An 11,586-nucleotide genomic window follows, 5' to 3' on the forward strand; every position below is an offset into this window, starting at 1 on the left:
CAACAAAAAATGTGCCACAATTACTGGCACACCTGCGGTTAACATTTTGTCCAACCTCACTTTGCCAGTAAAACAGCACTGAGTCTCCTGTAACATTTTATAAGGTTGGAGATCCAGAGCAGGACATCTGAGACCATTCCTCTTTACACAATCTCTCCAGATCATCCAAAGTCCTCAGTCCTCTCTTGTGCTCTCTCTCTCTCCTCTTTGGCTCACCCCACAGGTTTTCAATGGGGTTCAGCTCAGGGGACTGAGATGGCCAGGGCAGAAGCTTGATTCTGTGCTCAGTGAACCATTTTTGTGTTGATTTGGATTTGGATATATGCTTTGGATCATTGTCCTGCTGGAAGATCTAATGACGACCCAGTTTTAGTTTCCTGGCAGAGACAGACAGATTTTGATTTAAAATGTCCTGGTGTTTCATGGAGACCATGATGCCATGGACCCTAACGAGGTTTCCAGGCCTTTGGAGGAAAAACAGCCCCAAAACATCACAGAACTTCCACCATATTTTACAGTTGGGATCGGGTTCTTTCCATTATAGCCATCCTTTTTTTTAAACACCAAACCCACCTTGAGTGTTTATTGCCAGAAAGCTCCATTTTTGTTCCATCAGACCAGAGAATACAGTTCCAGTCAAAGTTGTAGCAGTGTTTCACAAACTCCAGGTGTTTATGTTTGTGGTTAACTGAGAGAAAAGGCTTTTTTTCTGGCAAACCTTCCAAATAACCTGTTGGCGTAGAGGTGGAGTCTGATGATGGTTTTGGAGACTTGGAAACCCTTTACCTTGTAATTCACCAGCACTGATTCTTGGGGATTTTTTTTGCCTCTCTTGCCCTCCTCCTCACTGTACGTGAGGGCAGAATAAACCTGGGTCCTCTCCCAGACGAGTCTGTAACAGTTCCAGTTGGTGTCCAGTTTATTTATTATTGCCCTGACAGTAGAAATGGACATTTTCTGTCAAGTAGCTTTTTTTAGAACCATTACCTGACTTATAAAGGTCAACGCACTTCTCCCTCATTTGGTGTGCGTGTTCTTTTATCTTTCCCATGTTGATGGATGACTAAGGGAAATTGGCCTCTGTGTCATCTCAAATGTGTACTCCACTTAATCAAGAAGTCATGGATTACAGCTTGAAAGTTCCTACACACTCCAATCAACTCAAAAATACTGTACAATTTAAATGGGAAGCATGCTTCCGTTAACCCTGGATTGTATTCACTATAATTTCCAGGGGTCGATAATAGTGGCACATGTGTTTTTGTTGAAAATGATTATTTCTTGGTGAGGGATTTGTTTTTCTCTGAATAAATGTATTTCAATTAAAGGTTGGATTTTTTTTCTCATTTTTTTAGTGTGAGATCTGTGGGTGGTAAAAGAGAGCAACTGGACTTGCTTGAAGATTCTTGAAGACGTTTCACCTCTCATCCGAAAGGCTTCTTCAGTTCTGTCTGACTAATAGGGAGTATCAGGTATTTATCCTCTCATGGATGAAAAGCAATCCTAAGGTGTCGTTGAGTCATCCTGTTGGTGAGGGCCACTGGGGGCTGGCTGTGAACGGCCTAGCACAGAGGTGGGCAAACTACGGCCCGCGGGCCACATCCGGCCCGTTGGCGTTTTTAATCCGGCCCGCGGAAGACAATCATATAAACGCGATTGAGCAGATCTATAAACTATAAGCGTCAGTGTTATCACGTAGACAGGTGTTCTAGAGATCCGTCTTTCCAGTCAGTCGTATTCACGCGAGATTACATTTGCAGAGTGGTGCAGCGTGTGCCATGGAAGTCATTCTGGCGCCCGTGCCACTGATGATCTCGAGAACACAGGATAAAACTTTACAATGAGTGGTCCTAAAAAAAGAAAAGTGGACAGTGAGTGCCGGGTGTTCAATAAAGAATGGACAACTAAGTATTTTTTTGCTGAAGTCCGATCAAAGGCTGTATGTCTTATTTGCAAAGAAACCGTTGCAGTTTTAAAGGAATATAACATCAAACGGCACTTTTCCTCCAAGCATGCTAATTATGCTAACAACCAGTCAGCGCAAGCACGGACGAATACAGCTCAGCGGTTGCTGAGTGAATGTGAGTATTAACGCTTTCTCTTTTTAAAACTATGTTGGAGCTGTAATAAGATGGTAGTCACATGTTTACAGACATAATAATATAAAAAGTATAACTCTTAGTCATTTTGGTTGTCGTGGGTGGCTGCTGTAGTGCTGGCGTTTGTTTTTAAAGCCTAGGTCACAACCGGCCGTACGTGCTCCTACGGCCGGTCTACGTGCAAAAAACGCAAGAAACGTACGGAGGGCGCGCGTGTGACGTGCTGATTTTCGAGCCGTAGACTGTCCGCAGAGGTTCTTTGTCATGTCAAACAAACTCTATGGGCGCTTACGTTTTTTTCAGGTTGCAAGACAAACTTACAGCCAACGCGCGTCTTTCTCCACGAACAAAAAAAATCGCATGCCCAAAAAATCGTACGTCCGGTTGTGACCTAGGCTTAAGTACTATGTGCTTTTGGGTGTCTGCTCCGCCCCTCATTTATGTCCCTGTCTATTATGAGCAGCTGACCTTGCTTCTGCTTATATCTGTTCCTGGACTTTTGCCTGTGGAGGTTATTCTGATCTATGAGTGGCCTTTTGGAATATGAAAACCTGTTTGGAACTTGTGTTTTGATTTTTTAAGGACTGGAAATATTTCGGTGAGTGACTTTGAACCTGAAAACCAGTTTGGAGTTTTTTGCTTTCTTGAGCTGTTTTGTTTGATTTTGTGGGCTGGATGGATCCAGTGCCAAACCATTGAACTGCAAACATTTTGGAATGGTGTGGTACCCAAACTGTTGAACTGCAAACATTTTGGAATGGTGTGGTACCTCTCCTACTAATGGTGGTTGATTGTACTGGCAGGCTGGAAGTGGATGGTTAAAAAAAACACTCAGGTGTAAATCTACGAGTTCAGTGAAATGTACAAAAATGATATGTACTGATATGTAATTTAGTTAGCCCTGTGATGACCTGGTGACTTGTCCAGGGTGTACCCTGCCTTTCGCCCGTAGTCAGCTGGGATAGGCTCCAGCTCGCCTGCGACCCTGTAGAAGGATAAAGCGGCTAGAGATAATGAGATGAGATGAGATGCAATTTAGTTGTATGTATAAAATGATACAAATATACAAATACACTGGCATCCTACTCATCCTGGCAGCTCAAAAATGTAATTTAAGAATTAAGTGTGCTACTTTTCTTACTGTCACGTGTGTGTGTGTGTGTGTGTGTGTGTGTGTGTGTGTGTGTGTGTGTGTGTGTGTGTGTGTGTGTTACTTTTCTGGATGGATCCAGTGCCAATCTATTGAACTGCAAGCATTTTTCTGCTCTGCCTTTGTTGACTGAGAACTAAAATAAATGTCAATCTGATCTGCATTTGGGTCTCTGTCAGTGAAGGCCTTACAATAACACTAAAGCTTTTCCGGTTTATGTTCGATATGTATGAATTTGGTGCTGGCCCGGCCCGCCTGGCAAATTTCAAAAGTCAATGTGGCCCCTGAGCCAAAAAGTTTGCCCACCCCTGGCCTAGAGAGTCGTTGGGGTGATCAGTGGGTTGTTGGTTCTCTCTGTCCTCCTGTGAGTCACTGAAAACAGCTGGGTTTTGGTGTGCATTCAGTTGTCTGGGAAGTGTGCCAAGGACTGCATTGTAGGTGGCTGATGAATGATGTCTGAAGGCCTCTGCATGCTCTTGCGACAAGGCAGATAGCTTTTCGCAGACAGTTGTAATTTATCGTTGAGCAGGGAGTAATAGGCGTGCGCGATGTTATTCACCGCCACAATGCAAGGGGGCGCGAAGTCGCAAAATCGCTAGGAGTAGTTGGTGGGTGTGGTTAGTGGAATGTTTATCCTCCGGTTACTTATAATGACTAGAACTGGAGTCGTATAGATGTACGTACTTCCTCACTTCCTCAATCAACCGCTCTTCGTGCTGCTCCATCTTCGCTCGTGTTTTTAAAAATGGCGGTCGTGAAAACAAAACAAACCGGGAAAGTAGGGAAGCGGAAGTGCGTGTACAGCGGATGTAGAGTGGACCAATCAGAGCCCTCTTGTCTGCGACGCTGTCTGCGAGGCTGTCTGCGGTGGTCACAATTTTTGGGAGATGCGCGCAGAGCGTCTGCGAAGGGGGGGGGCTTCGCAGACGCCATCTGCGATGCCATCTGCAAGGACTGGGTTGTCAGCATAAATTGGCTTTGAGACCACCACCTCTGTTCAGTGATGGCTGTTCCAGGTTGACAAAAATGGCTTCTTTAACTCCTCGCTCATACCAACGATCCTCTCTGGCTTATCTTCATTTTAACAACAAAGGACACTCATTTCAGGATTGCAACGTACGCATTTTAGCCAGAGAGGATCGTTGGTATGAGTGAGGAGTTAAAGAAGCCATTTTTGTCACCCTGGAACAGCCATCACTGAACAGAGGTGGTGGTCTAAGACACCATTTATCAGCCACCTACAATGCAGTCCTTGGCACACGTCCCAGACAACTGAATGCACACCAAAACCCAGCTGTTTTCAGTGACTCATAGGAGGACAGAGAGAACCAACAACCCACTGATCACCCCAACGACGTTCTAGGCTGTTCACACCCAGCCCCCAGTGGCCCACACCAACAGGTTGACTCAACAACACCTTAGGATTGCTTTTCATCCATGAGAGGATAAATACCTGATGCTCCCTATTCAGACAGAACTGAAGAAGCCTTTCGGATGAGAGGTGAAACGTCTTCAAGAGTCTTCAAGCAAGTCCAGTTGCTCTCTTTTACCACCCACAGTTTACTATGACCTGGATGACTGAGAATCTACACAGACATGTTTCAGTGTGAGACGAAGCGACTTCACCCAAAGGTGGATTTTTTCTAACTTTTTTTATGAATCTTTATAAGGGGTGCCAATAATCACAGAGGGCACTTTAATACCTTAGCACTATATACCTGACTCTAAAATATAGTCCATAGAATAAAAAAGTGGGCATCCAAGTTATTCAAACGTACAGCGAACACAGTAAAATTGAATTTGAATTTGAGTTCTGTGTCTTCGTATTTAGTATTTGTTTGTTTGTTTGTTTTGGTGCACTACAATTAATCATGAAAGCAAATGTTATGAATATAAGAATGAGGCCCAACTCTAAATTTATTTGTAAAATTGCTGTAGGCGGCACGGTGGTGTAGTGGTTAGCGCTGTCGCCTCACAGCAAGAAGGTCCGGGTTCGAGCCCCGTGGCCGGCGAAGGCCTTTCTGTGTGGAGTTTGCATGTTCTCCCCGTGTCCGCGTGGGTTTCCTCCGGGTGCTCCGGTTTCCCCCACAGTCCAAAGACATGCAGGTTAGGTTAACTGGTGACTCTAAATTGACCGTAGGTGTGAATGGTTGTCTGTGTCTGTGTGTCAGCCCTGTGATGACCTGGCGACTTGTCCAGGGTGTACCCCGCCTTTCGCCCGTAGTCAGCTGGGATAGGCTCCAGCTTGCCTGTGACATTGTAGAACAGGATAAAGCGGCTAGAGATAATGAGATGAGAATGAAATTGCTGTATTTGCAGTGAATGAATGAATGAATGAATGAGTGAAGTCCATTCATGAGGTGAATGAAACCCCTCCCCTTCTACAGGAACTTTAAATTTATCTTAAGAACTAAGTTAAATAATAAGTACAGTAGGATGGTTTAAGAGCATATAGCCAACAGGCTATAAACACACACACACACACATTCTGTGCTTACACTGGTGTCATAATGTATTATACTACTCGACAAACAGACAACATGCATATATTACAGCTGAACATTGACCCTCACAGCTGAGTTGGATTCAACCTTTGTACGAGCACTGATGAGCTCATCCATTTCAAATCAGGACGGTAACATCTAAGAAGGAAGACAAGCTGCTGAACAGCCATTAAGAAAGGAAAGCAAATCTTCTATGACAAATGTATGGCTCCAAATGTGCTATGTAAGAGCAGTTTGTGTCTTGCTTTACACTGGCAAAGATTTAATTCAGACGTATTCCGATTAATCTTTTAACAAGTTTTTAACTGATTTAAACTCTAAACTTTTTATTTATTTATGTACAGTGGTATGCAAAAGTTTGGGCACCCCTGGTCAAAATTGCTGTTACTGTGAACAGTTAAGCAAGTTGAAGATGAAATGATCTCCAAAAGGCATAAAGTTAAAGATGACTCATTCCTTTATATTTTAAGCAAAAACAATTTTTTATTTTCATCTTTTACATTTTCAAAATGACAAAAAACGAAAAGGGCCCGAAGCAAAAGTTTGGGCACCCTGCATGGTTAGTACCTAGTAACACCCCCTTTGGCAAGTATCACAGCTTGTAAACACTTTTTGTAGCCAGCTAATAATCTTTCAGTTCTTACCTGGGGGATTTTCACACATTTGTCCTTGCAAAAGGCTTCCAGTTCTACAAGTTTCTTGGGCTGTCTTGCATGCGCTGCTCTTTTGTGATCTATCCACAGATTTTCAATGATGTTTAGGTCAGGGGACTGTGAGGGCCAGGGCAAAACCTTCAGCTTGGGCCTCTTGAGGTATTCCATTGTAGATTTTGAGGTGTGTTTTGGATCATCATCTTATTGTAGGACCCGTCCTCTTTTTAACTTCAACTTTTTTACAGATGGTGTGATGTTTGCTTCCAGAATTTGCTGGTATTTATTCAAATCCATGCTTCCCTCGACCAATGAAATGTGCCCTGTGCCACTGGCTGCAACCCAACCCCAAAGCATGATCGATCCACACCCATGCTTCAGAGTTGGAGAGGTGTTCTTTTCCTGGAATTTGGCACCCTTTTTTCTCCAACATACCTTTGCACATTGTGGCCAAAAAGTTCTATTTTGATTTCATCAGTCCACAGGACTTGTTTCCAAAATGCATCAGGCTTATTTAGATGTTCATTTGCAAACTTCAGGCGCTGAATTTTGTGGCTAGGATGCAGGAACGGTTTTCTTCTGATGACTCTCCCATGAAGGTCATATTTGTTCAGGTGTCGCTGCATAGTAGAACAGTGCACCACCACTCCAGGGTCTGCTAAATCTTTCTGAAGGTCTTTTGCAGTCAAACAGGGCTTTTTATTTGCCTTTCTAGCAATCCAACAAGCAGTTCTTTCAGAAAGCTTTCTTCATCTTCCAGACCTCACCTTGATCTCCACTGTTTCTGTTAACTGCCATTTCTTAATAACATTACAATCTGAGGAAACAGCTATCTGAAAACACTTTGCTACGTTCTTGTAGCCTTCTCCTGCTTTGTGAGCATCAATTATTTTATTATTCAGAATGCGAGGGAGTTGCTTAGAGGAGCCCATGGCTGTTGATTTTAGGGACAAGTTTGAGGAGTCAGAGAATTTATACAGCTTTGAAATCTGCATCATCTGACCTTTCCTAATGAAGAATTTGAACAAGCCACAGCTCAATAAGCTAATTAAGGTCTGGAACCTTGGTAAAAGTTACCTGAGAACTCAAATGTATTGGGGTGCCCAAACTTTCGCATAGTGTTCCTTTTCTTTTTTCACTCTCCAATTGTACAAAACAAAAATAATACACAAATCTTGCAGAAAACGCTGAAAAGAAATGTGTCATCTTTACCTTTATGCCTTTTGGTGATCAGTTCATCTTCTGCTCACTTAACTATTCACAGTAACAGACATTTTCAGCAAGGGTGCCCAAACTTTTGCATGCCACTATATGTTCATTCTTGTCTTCATGTAATATGTGAACATAAGAGTAAAGTCAAACAATGAATCCATTCATTATTTAATCCAGATTCAATTCTGTCCAATTTCTACAAATCCACTGGTCAAATCCATCAGACTTATATCGTCGATTATTGCGTGGTTCAATTAAATCCCAAGGACTGAATACAGAGAGTGGCACATGGCAGAGTTCTGTTCTGCCATCTGGAGCTGTCAGTCCAGTCAAGTTGAGCTGAAGGACGTGCCACTGAAGGAAATGCCATGAGAAGAAACAACTAGATTTTACAAGAATTAAAAATTCCTGGGCGGCACGGTGGTGTAGTGGTTAGCACTGTTGCCTCACAGCAAGAAGGTTCTGGGTTTGAGCTCAGTGGCCGACGGGGGCCTTTCTGCGTGGAGTTTGCATGTTCTCCCCATGGTTTCCTCCGGGTGCTCCGGTTTCCCCCACAGTCCAAAGACATGCAGGTTAGACTAATTGGTGGCTCTCAATTGACTGTGAGTGTGAATGGTTGTGTGTCTCTATGTGTCAACCCTGCGATGATCTGGCGACTTGTCCAGCCAGGGTGTACCCCGCCTCTCGCCCATAGTCAGCTAGGATAGGCTCCAGCTTGCCCGTGACCCTGCACAGGATAGGCAGTTATGGATAATGGATGGATGGATGGATTAAAATTCCTGTAGAATTTCAGAATAGGGCCCTGGTGGCTCATAAATATGAAGTGGAAACAATTTCACAGATTGGGTGGCATGGTGGTGCAGTGCACTCTTGCCTCACAACAAGAAGGTTCTGGGTTTGAACCTCATGGCCAGGTAGGGCCTTTCTGTGTGGAGTTTGCATGTTCTCCCCATGCCTGGGAAGGTTTCCTCCCATAGTCTAAAGACTTGTCAATTCGGTCAACTGGCTACTCCAAATCTTACCAACTGGGACTGGCTTTCCCCACAACTCTGACATGGTATAGTTAATGCATGGGTGGACTTCACATACTTCTTTTTTTTGTGGCTTACCTGCAGTAAGAGTTAAAATTCATATATGGATTTCTATGTAATGGCTAGAGTATCGTTATAAGTAATGGTATTATAAATAACGACACTCCTCTTCAACCTGATGCCTTCTCTTCAACCAGTTAGAATAGGATGGTCTGTATAGCTTTGTCCAGGAGGGCTAGGTTCATTTAAAGCTATGCACTCATTTGGTCTTGTCCAAGTTTCAGGTTAGATAAAGTATGGTAAATCCCTGATCAGTTAAAGTTTCAAGGACAAGCTTTAGACTTAAAGGATTTAATATTTACACGAACAAACTTCTGAAATGCTGTGTTTTTATTTTATTTAGGGAAACAGACTATTGTGGAACCTGAATGATACCTCAAGCCGGCTAGCAGTTGGTCAGTTTAACCTTTTTGTTTCCTATCTCAGCTTGGCTTTGGATTATCACTGATAACACTTGTATTCTATATTTGAACTTTTCCTTTTGTAATTTTATCATCTGGTGTTAGCCAGAGACAGATGGATTCTACTTTTTGAATCGCTGTGTTTCTTCATTGGGAAGGTTTTCCTTGTGATAGCAAAACTGTGTTATACGCAGAGGTGGACAGTAGCAAAGTACATTTACTTGAGTACTGTACTTAAGTACACTTTTTGGGTATCTGTACTTTACTTAAGTTTTTTTTTTGGAAACTTATGACTTTAACTTCATTACATTTGAAAGACAAATATCGAACTTTTGACTCCACTACATTTCTATCAAAGTCGTCATTACTCATTACTATGAAGCGGCTTTGAAAGTGGATGTTTTTTCTTTTCTTTTCTAAAACGCGATTGATTTTTTCGCAGTTGACACTGAGACAGCCGATCAGTAATCACTAGGGTCACGTCACATCCATAGACTGGATAAAATCAAGTTCAGTAATTTCTCAGTAGCATTAATTGAACACAATCAGTTGATGGCAGAATGGAAGGAGGCGGTTCTTCTGGAGAATGCACACGCCCATGGCCCATGAACCCATGTTTCAGTTTTCTGAAAGGATTAAAGATTCATTTTATTTTAAATGTTTGCTTTGTTTACCTGAAACGAACCACATCACAGCCTACAAAAACTCACCGTCCAACCTGCGGAAGCATATTGAGGGATGTAAACGTTTTATTCCAAGAGAAAGCTTGCAATGAAACTGTCTGTGCTTTTAGAGCTAGCGATAACGTTGCAAATGTAGCCATGCAGTCTGGTTTGTCAAATGACTTTCTATGGATTTGCCCGCCAAGTTGCCGTAGCTTTGTCCACGACTAACGTTAGCACATAGCTAGTTAACTTGGACACTGTTAGTTAGCATGTAAAAATGGAGTTATGCTAACATGAATAACGTTATCAGAAGTCCTTTCAGAAACATGTTTTAGCATAATATTGCCAAATAAACAGAATGTAGAAATCTTTCTTTTCTAGTAATGTTGGATACCCAATAGGATCTTGAGTTTGAAAAGAGTTTGCTAGCATGTCAGGTGGAGCGTCACTGACTAGCTAGCTTAACGTTAAACCATCATGATGCACAGCATGCGTTCATTTTGTGAATTCACAAAATAATCCAGTCGGTTGCTTCAGAGGCGTTAGGTTTTGTAAGCGTTGTGTCAATAATACAGCGATGTGTTGACAGAAAATGTACTTTTAATACTTAAGTATTTTTAAAAGCAAGTACTTCAGGACTTTAACTTAAGTAAAAATTTCACTGGACAACTTTTCACTTGTATCGGAGTAACATTTGACCAGCGGGATCTGTGCTTTGACTAAAGTAATGAAGTTGGGTTCTTTGTCCACCTCTGGTTATACAATTCTCATGCAGTGAAACTCGCTTAAACGTATAACAGTAAATGGTAATACCTTAAATCACTGTTCAGCAACTCATAGAAACAAAGCTGGAATAGATTAGTCGTTCTTCATTAACACCTACTGTATAAAAAACTAAAAACTACTAGTCAATTATTCCGTAAATACCGAATGATAATAGAAGTTCTCCATTAAGGTCAATTCCATGTAAATGTCAACCTCACAGGAGATCCCAAATTTCAAACTAAACAAACTAAATAAATAAACAAATAAATAAATACATACATAAATAAATATTTTGATCACCTAATATGTCACTGTCAGTCTTTCTTTCTTATAATGTAAACCCCAAGCTAAAATCAACTTTGATCATGTACAATTCTATATTCTTGCCACAAGCCACAGAAATGTATGCTAAAATCCACAAAACAGCAAAACAATAGCCATCCTAAATATTATTTAAGAACTTTGATAGTTTTAGCTGATATTTAGAGAGTTTTTCAAAGGGTTATGGTGGTTAAATTGCTGATTTTCTAAACTTATGCCATGTCTATTTCAGACGCGTCACATCCATAACGGAATTTCATCACATCCATAATGCTGACTTTTCCTTCCGAAACTCTGCATGAAATACAAAATATTTTAAACAGAGATTTTTTAATATTCACCTTGGACCCCTCTATCAAATGGATATCTCCATTTCGACATTAGGTTTACAATTTCACAGAGTTTGATAAAAATCTACAGTCACCCAAGAAAAGTGATACTTTTTCTGTCACATCCATAACGCATCTTTTATTGGCGTTTTCTGGCATGCCCTAGATGTACTATGGGAATTGTTCTTGTTCTATCACTTCTCCAGTATGGTACAGCCTTAAAATATGCAACGCCTGTTTAAATACTGGGAGACAATAAAACATGCACTGGGTCATTTGTTGCCATTTTGAGTTCAAGTGTCACGTCCATAACGCTGGAATTGTTCTTAACTAGCCAATAATTAATGGAGTCTTAAGCAGTAATTACTGAATCTTACATTTCTCCTTCAGAACAACTAG

Source organism: Neoarius graeffei, chromosome 3 (assembly GCF_027579695.1).
Source record: "Neoarius graeffei isolate fNeoGra1 chromosome 3, fNeoGra1.pri, whole genome shotgun sequence".
In the NCBI taxonomy this organism is placed as follows: Eukaryota; Metazoa; Chordata; class Actinopteri; order Siluriformes; family Ariidae; genus Neoarius; species Neoarius graeffei.